The 7,623-nt window shown below is 32.7% G+C and overlaps 1 protein-coding gene across 1 annotated transcript in view; it reads left to right on the forward strand.

Moving 5' to 3' along the window:
• The window catches only part of LOC106791518, a 74,055-nt gene extending 66,761 nt beyond the window's left edge, over positions 1-7,294 (forward strand). The window contains exon 2 of the mRNA XM_014757198.1: positions 7,042-7,294. The gene's annotated coding sequence lies outside the window, so the exon portion shown is untranslated. The remainder of the gene's footprint in view (positions 1-7,041) is intronic.
• Positions 7,295-7,623: the final 329 nt, after the last annotated feature.

Below are 7,623 nucleotides of genomic sequence, written 5' to 3' on the forward strand. Positions count from 1 at the left end.
TGAAGGTCCTAGATGGTAGTTTTTTCCAATATAGTGCCGTTTCATCGTCGTTAAAAATCTGATCAGGTGACTAAGGAACTTATGGGATGTTCTTGAACGGAAACCGSGCTKTAARAGTACCGCGTTAGAGGAGGGCTGTCGCAATTTCAGCACCGCGTTATATGGAAATCGCGGTCTGCGAGTGCCGTGTTATAGGAGGTTTAACTGTACTAAATTTCGTACCAAATTGAAAAATGACTTTCAACAAAATTTATTCAAATTAATGAGCAACGCAGTGTTTCATAAACGAATGTAAAATATTCGTAATTGCAAAGATTTCAAATTGCTAATCCAATAAGTAGGTAAAAACGCAATTTTTTCCAATAATTTAATCGCGGTCAAAATATGGATAAAATTATAATGAAATTTTTCAAACCCTCTTTCATAGGAATGTGCATATTACACATATTTAAATTACGTTTATACGAGTTTCATTACGATTACAGGATCCCTCGCTTATCGGGAAAATGTAAAATTATGTATACCGATACGGACGGCCAAATCTATGAATTAAAATGCGAGGATGCTTACGAAAGAATCAATACGAGATTCCGCAAGCGCATAAAAAAAAAGGTTCGATGAAAGAAGAAAGTAATGGTATAATTACGACTGAATTCGTTTGATTAAGAGCTAAAAATATACGCTCTTCTCTTAGATTATGTAATTATTAAAAAAATAAAGACCCAAATAGAAACGTTGTGGCGAAAAATATAGAGTTCAAAGACTATCTCGATTCTTTAAACAAAAAAGTAAAAAAAAAAAGTTCTTAAAAATAAAATCACTTCCGATAATCACAAAGTTTGTAAGTTATAAGCCATACAAAGTGGCTCTTAATCTCTATTATGATAAGAGATACGTTATGCCAGATTTCATAAACACGCTACCATTGAGACTTTACTCCATCAAAACGAAACGAAAATAGAAAACACATAAATTATTAACTCCTTACAATAAAATAAATTCCATCTTTCTTCTTATGAACGTTTTAGAAACAAAGCAATTCCTTTATATTCGGCAAATAACTATCGCTAATGACTGCATGCAAACATTGCAAAAATAATATACTGATTTCCTCGGTAAAACATACAGTGATTAACGAATGTACTTGAACACTTGCCATGAAGTACTTTATTAAGTATAATAAGTATATATTATAAAACTTACCGACATATTTTTTTTTTTATTACCATTGGATGGAATTACGAATCTTTAGATCATATAGGTATAGTTTCAAGCAAATCGAAATGTCTATTATATAATTTATTATTTATTTCTTACATAAGTAAAGATTGCTAATGCCACAAAAGTATTTGAACAGATAACTTTGAAGTCTTTAACATTTAGTATGACCACTTTTGGCACGAATAACATCTTGTAAACGATTATGCATACTCTTTACTAACATTTCTGTAACCTTTGGCGATATGGAACTCCATACATCGAGTATCATAACTCTCATCATGTAATTATAGGGGAGGGGATATCCCACGTCTTCATGATTCGTAAAAATGCCTTCGATGGACAGGGGCCGTCGAGGGAGGGAGGAGAAGGAATATCACTTGGTTAGGGGGAAGAAGGGAAGAAATTGTGAAAGAATTCGACTGAGGCGTGATAGGAGGAAATGGGGTAGTACGCATGGGTGACAAGAAAGGGAATGCAGGGAGGGAAGATAACGTTATCTCCTGTTCCGTTTTATTATTGGATTTTATCAGTATGTAAGCTTAATTATATACGTTTTGATAGTTGCATAGAACGTATCAACAATCTGCAAACCACACGAAACTACTTTGGAAGGAAATAATTTTGGGAAACCACCGTGCTTGCGAATTGTGTAAGTATGAACTAATTATTTTTATTAAACACTGTTATAAGTGAAGAAAAAAAAATATAATTCTTGTGCAGGTAGTACAACCGTTTAAAGAGTATTTTGTACCTAATTATTTGGATATCAGTTTTTTTTATTGCTAATATAGAGATATGGTAAATGTTGTAGTGAATAATACATTAAAGTAATTTTATTTAGATTACACAGATATAATGTTACACATCTATTAGCTTACCATCTATTAGCTGTCGCTGATTCAAACAGAACTGAACTGAACTAACTAACAACAGATCGCTTCTCTTTTATATTTTTCTTCTGTCTTTCTCGAAACTTTCCGACCATTCCCGAACATAAAACATATAGATTATTAATTTACTTCCGAAAGGAAATATTCGAGATGTTTCGGTGCAACATCGCGTACGCTAGCCAAGCAAATACATTTCTGAGAAACGATCTCTTTCATCCTACACTAATAGATTATTTTTATCTTTGAACAGTTGTAAGGAATCCGTTAGGATCATACATTGCGCAAGCACTTATACCAAATAAAAACTAATTTTTAAGAAAAAAGTTTCATGTTTTTTTATACACGTATTCGTTACCAGATTTAATCCAGTTGCCGATAGCAGAAGTGGTGATAATCTGAACTTTTAATCGTGAGACGAAGATTTTATTTTTTGTTATTCTTTTTATATCTTTCCAAACGAACTTATGACCCGTGGATCTGACGATGATCCACGCAAACCTCTGTACTATCCTACGCCCGGATTATGATCCGACATTCAAAAATGGAAATATTATATTAACACTTTGATGTTCGGACGTTTCGAAAAAATTTCTTCGCTTATCGCCGGCAGCGCTACTTCGGATTACTTCGCTCACGCCCGGCCGTTCTTGGAAGTTTGGTTTGGCAACTAATAAGTGATTGCGGATTTTGTCGATAGATGGTTTTTATACTTTCTTTTATTACGTTAACGTATTCAAAGTACCTAACCTATATTTTTGTCTTATTGTTTAGACTTCTACCTTTAATTTAGTACAAAAATTATAATAAATAATTTTTTAATTTTGTGTTTATCTCAATTAAAAAATGGAAAAACAGGAAGTGCACTTCAGACATATTTTATTGTATTATTTTCAAAAAGGCAAGAACGCATCGCAAGCACAAAATAAGTTATGTGCCGTATATGGGAGTATCCTGATACTAAAATTAAATTACCGATAATATAATAAAATAATAAAAATATATATAATTACGAAAATATGTATCAAAGGGAATTTGGACGGTTATTAATTCTTTATGAACGATTTTTTTCGAGCAAGTTGAACGTTTCGTCCCTTTTTTGGGACTTCATCAGCAACTATAATTTTTATTATGACTTGTTAATAAATATACAAAACATTACAATAAATTAAAAAACGTTATTTTTTTACCTCGATTGTTACTGTTCACGAGTCAATATACATTTTTTCTTTTTCAAAGTCATACATTTAATCTATACTTAACATTTACAATACATTTTTTCCTAAGCACCTTTATATTACCACATGTAATCAAATACTACTGATTCTATCTAGACTAGTGTTTATTAATCTAGGTATCTTCAATATTATGATGTCCTTTATTTATGTGTCCTCTTATGATAATTAAATTTAAAAATTTCGTTATAGATGGTGTTTAAATTATTCGTATCTGTTTTGTAGTTTACTGTATTATTATTTGTTATATGGTACTTTTCGCTTATATTTCTTTTGTACCAGTTGTCTTCTTTGTCCGAAATAGTTGCTTCCTCGAATTTAAATTTATGTCCTGTTTTAAAATGATGTTCAGCTAACGCGGTGGTATTGGTTTTCTGTACATTAGTAGGTTTACAGTCATTCCTATGTTGGTCTAATCTTTTTTTTAATTTCTGTTTAGTTTGTTCTATATAACATTTGTTATATTCACATGGTATTTTGTAAACTAAGTTTGATTGTTCTAGTTTATCAACCTAATTAAATATATAATTACGCTTACACACATTATTCAGCACCTGCCGATGGGCAATACTTTCGTACACTCGTGTAATAAGTGACAATCGACTAATAATCGGAGCTTGTAGTAGAAATTACCGAGCACCACCTGGTAATGATACATTCGTTACATTTTTACAAAGTTTATGAACGTGCATCAATATCTATGATTGCTCTATTTGTAAAACATACAGTCTTGTTGCAGCCCCCTTAAGGGGGGGAGATGCAGGCAGAGGCGTAAAAAAAGGAGAATTTTTATTAATTTTTTTGTTATAATAATTAAGTTTGTTTTAGAAAACTGATTACATAGAATTTATATATTTTTTTTCAACTTGACTTCTACTAAATTTCAGAAAAAAGTATTAATTATTTCTAAAAATATCGTCACCTTTTTTTATTTGTTAAAGTCCGTTTCGCAAGTAGTGCTTTGCGGTGACCATCAGAACCTTACTGGATCATCCAAACCAAAACAAAAAAAAACATATATCATTAGTTTATTAAAAAAATCTTGTCTTTCATCGAAGCTTTTTTATTTTTTTTTAAATTAATAAAATAGCAGCTTTTGGCATTTTTTTCGATTTTCAATAAACAAATCACGAGTTTTTTGTTAAAAAAAATTGTTATAAAATCGAAATTTTCCATATAAACGAAAATCCTTCGACGAAGGATTAGTTTTTAGTGCAATTAATAAACAGTAAAAATTTCATAAAAATCCATCAAATGGTTATTGAATTATAGTAGTCACCGACTTGACAAACATAGTCTCCAGAAAAACGCATTTAAAGTTTTTTTATTTGGATACGGTATTATATTTTCGTAAAAGTTTGAGCTCGATGGATGAAGTTAAACTTTTATTATGTATTTTGATCCGCTGAATCCGAATATCACAATGTTTTTGCCGAAAAGTAGAGCATTCAATTTTTTATAGCTAATTGTTTAAACAATTTTAAAAAAAATTATAGTTTTATCGGAATTAATTAATTTCTTTTTTATATTTCGGGCAATTTCAAAACGAAAGTATTCTTTACAAAATCATGCGAAAGTTCATAGTTTTTAAGTTACATTCATTCGCAGAGCAGCCGCTCTTATTGCATCTTGGGAGAACACTTCGCGTAGCACATCACTGTTCTGTAATCGAACAGCATAGTGTAAACCGACATCTCCAGGAATTTTTCGCATTTATGGATATGATGATTTTCTATGCATATCGGACACGTGAATGTATTGGAAGCTACACGGTATGACACGGCCCGACGCGGTTTCTGTTTGTTGCTAATTGTTGCGAGCAGCGTTGGTTTTTTTGCTATTGCTTCCAACACTTGACATTGATGCATTAGAATTTGTTGTATATTTTGATTGTTTTTTGTTTGTATATTGAAAATTTATTTATTTTTATATACCTGTTAAAAAATAAAATGTTAACTCTGTTATTCAAGTAATCAATTTTCCTTTATTATTTGCGTAAGATGTTAAACAATTTATTATTGCTATTTTTTTTGTAATAAATAATTTTCTCTTTCATGTATATATTTAAAAATTAAGAAATATTTGAAAAACAGTTGAAAAATAGTTGCATTTATGATATTATAAACATGTATACAAAAAAATCAAAACTTTAAAAGCTTTTTTCTCAAAGTGGGGTTCGCGTTAGGATGAAATACTTTACCACGATAACACTGGTATACTTTGGTATACTACTAATATACCAAAGCTCGTTAAAATCCGTGAGGGCACAACCGTGAGGTCTCCTTGTTAGGCATATCCGTAATGCCTTTTATGTGTGTTTGTACTGTCCTGCTCTTATTGTCGTACCTACTTTGCAATAATTTCCACGCTTCTTCATAATTAAATTCCGAAATTGCCAACGATCGCGTTATATCCGTTCCTTCAGCTTTCAGAAACGAGCGAAGGTAATGAAATTTCTGAATCTGCGATAACGACGAATTTTCATGCATTAGCGATTTGAACGTATCGCGAAACAAATACCACTCTTCGTACGACCCATTAAATTGCGGTAACTCAATTTTCGGCAACCTGATTTCTCCGTTTGATCCCGCGGATAGTTGCAATTGTGTCGAAGAAGGTGCGTGCGGCGACGTTAAATGCGCTGATGGCAGTAAATTTCAGTAATCGATCGATCTGAGATGCGACTGTATAAAATGCGTTTTTGAATACTTCGCGTTCGGCGTCGTATCATCTATCAACTCGACTTTACCTTGAAGGTCTTCAAATTCGCGCATTTTTACGAACATATCTTCGCGACGTAACTTTAGTTCTTCTTCGTCAAAATCCTTTAGTGATAATCTATCGATATAAGTTTTTGTTCTAGTAATCAAGGCCTTAACTTGACCACGCTTAATTTTTAATTATTTTAATTGTTCAGCCATGCTTGTGACGAGATAGTGGCAATATTAAAAATGAAGGAAAAAGATAAGCTATGGAAAGGAAATAAGATGGACCTTTTGTCAATAACGATACCTTCCGATAAATTAATAGCCGTAAAAGACTTTCCTACACCCAAAACACCTAAAAATACATATAAAACAATTCCTAGGACTTGCGGGTTATTACCAAAGATTCGTCCATAATTTTTCCAAAACCGCTAAACCACTAAAAAATTTATTAAAAAAGAATTGCGAATTTAAGTGGACAAAACTCCCGCAACAATCATTCGAAATATTAAAAGAAGCCTTATGCTCGAAACCCATACTTCAACACCTGGATATCACTCGACCTTCTTAATAACAACCGACGCGTCGAACTACACGGTGGCAAGCGTTCTCAGTCAAAGCGACATAAAACAAGGTCTACCGGTCGCATACACATCCCGCTTACTAAAATCCGGCGAGACACGATATTCGACAATAGAAAAGGAATGTTTGGCAATTTTACATTGTATCACACAATTTAGACTTTATATATACGGAAAGCATTTTAAAATTATAACTGATCACAAACCACTCGTTTGGCTAGCATTAATAAAAGACAAAACTTCTAGGTTATAATATTGGCATCTACAATTAAATGAATATGAATCGAAATAATACATAAACCGAGAAAAGTAAATTTAAACGCAGACGCACTCTCTAGAAACCTCGTAGCATTTATAAAACCGTTCCGTGGGATATATCTGGAAAAATATCCAAAATAATGTTCCGTTTCAGGTATTATGAAGGTCAAGGATTCGGAAAATATTCCGATGGAATTACTGTCCTCATTCAACCGACATCCTCACCATTAGCTTATTGCACTACCTCACACAACATGGGAATAGTAAAATAGTCGCCCCCGTCAACACTCGTTCGAGGTGCGACGTTCTATCATCCTCCCACTCCAAGAAGAAACAACGCCTATTCTCCCCTCCACCAGAAAAACCAACGAATGAGAACAAGACATCCGACGAAGAACCCAGCACGTGTAAGTCCCTCGATACTCCTCTCACCGCCATTAATCTATCCCCACCAAACTTAACCGCCATCTTCTACATTTCCATGCCTTTCCTTCTCTAGCTCAACAGACCTGAATAAACCTGAACCCATATGCTATCTCCCATCCTACAGCTCACAGTTMACTATTTCAATTGATTGATTATAGGGATTGTTTGAAAAACAGAAAAGATAATTTAGGAATATTCATATCATACCAAGGCAAACTCCTTTATAAAGGTGCCTTGGAACTCTATGAAAATAAAATGCTGCCAATATATAAAAGCATCATRCCCGAAAGAACTAAAGTTACAAAACATT

This window comes from Polistes canadensis, unplaced genomic scaffold (assembly GCF_001313835.1).
Source record: "Polistes canadensis isolate GaletaPanama2010 unplaced genomic scaffold, ASM131383v1 scaffold_314, whole genome shotgun sequence".
Classification (NCBI taxonomy): Eukaryota; Metazoa; Arthropoda; class Insecta; order Hymenoptera; family Vespidae; genus Polistes; species Polistes canadensis.